Genomic DNA, 1,198 nt, shown 5'->3' on the forward strand with positions numbered 1-1,198 from the left:
AACCAAAAAAAAAAAAAAAAAAAAAAAAAAAGAAAGACAGAGTGAGGGAGAGGAAGGGAGGGAGGGAGAGAGAGAGAGAGGAAGCGAGAGCGAGGGCGAGAGAAAGTGAGAAAGCAAGCAGTCTGGTCTGGGACTTGAACTGTGACTGGCCAAACAGGAGTCTAGCACCTTAACCACTACACAACCTGCTGGACCTTAAAGCTTTTCTTTTAACAGTGCTAAAGAACTTCTAGTTTCACAAGGGTGCTCACTTGAGCATAAGGAATAAAGGTCCGTGGTAACAGAGGCCAAGTTGTTTGCTCACCTGTTACCTTTTGATCTCAGGCACAGAAGAGCTCAGTAAATATTGGAAGATGGCTGGGACGTGGGTGGATAGATGATGGATAAATGAACAAATGAAAAGCCAAGCTAAGCGGGGAAATCTCAACCTGCAAATTAAAACTCCACTGAAAACTGCCCATCATCTTCCACTAACGGCTGCTCAAGCATACTTTCTTTTTTTGGAGAGGTTTTTTGCTATAGGGCGTGTGCGCTCGCCAGAAAGACAGAAAGAGACAGAGAGAAATCGCCCCCAGGGGGGATGGCCATGCTGCAATCCCTTCTCCATTCTCCTCTCGGGATCTTGGGCACACACGGACACCGACATTAGTTTAAGCCACCAGGTCCGGGACTCAAACTGCAGTCGACTACATGGGAGTCCAGCGACAGCCATTATGCTAACTGCTGGTCCCTCAAGCATACTTTCAACAATGGTTTTATTACTGTTTCTAAATAACGAGTCAGATTTACCTGCTCTGTTCGAAACCTTTATTATTACGATGATAATAATAATCATCGTAATAATAAAAAATCAGGGTTGGCAGGTGGCATGGTAGGTAGTTAAGGGCGCTGGACTCCCACATGGCTGATGGCGGCTTGCTTTCTCACTTTCTCTCTCTCTCTGGTCAAATGAAAATAAATTTAAAAATAAATAAATAAATAAAGTTATATAAAAATAATTCTTTAAAAAAAATCACAAAACTAAGTATAATGGAGAATGTTTTCTATGAGGCTAGATCCAGTTATTTCCATCTGTATTGTCATAATTCACTGTTCCTGAGTGACTTTAGCCTTGGATGCAGCATGAAGTAGGTTTCTGACAACTGTGTGGAGTGCTCGGTTTGCTTCACTGTCCTCTGATTGCCTCTTATCATCATGC

Source organism: Tupaia chinensis, unplaced genomic scaffold (genome assembly GCF_000334495.1).
Source record: "Tupaia chinensis unplaced genomic scaffold, TupChi_1.0 Scaffold000117_2, whole genome shotgun sequence".
Taxonomy (NCBI): domain Eukaryota; kingdom Metazoa; phylum Chordata; class Mammalia; order Scandentia; family Tupaiidae; genus Tupaia; species Tupaia belangeri.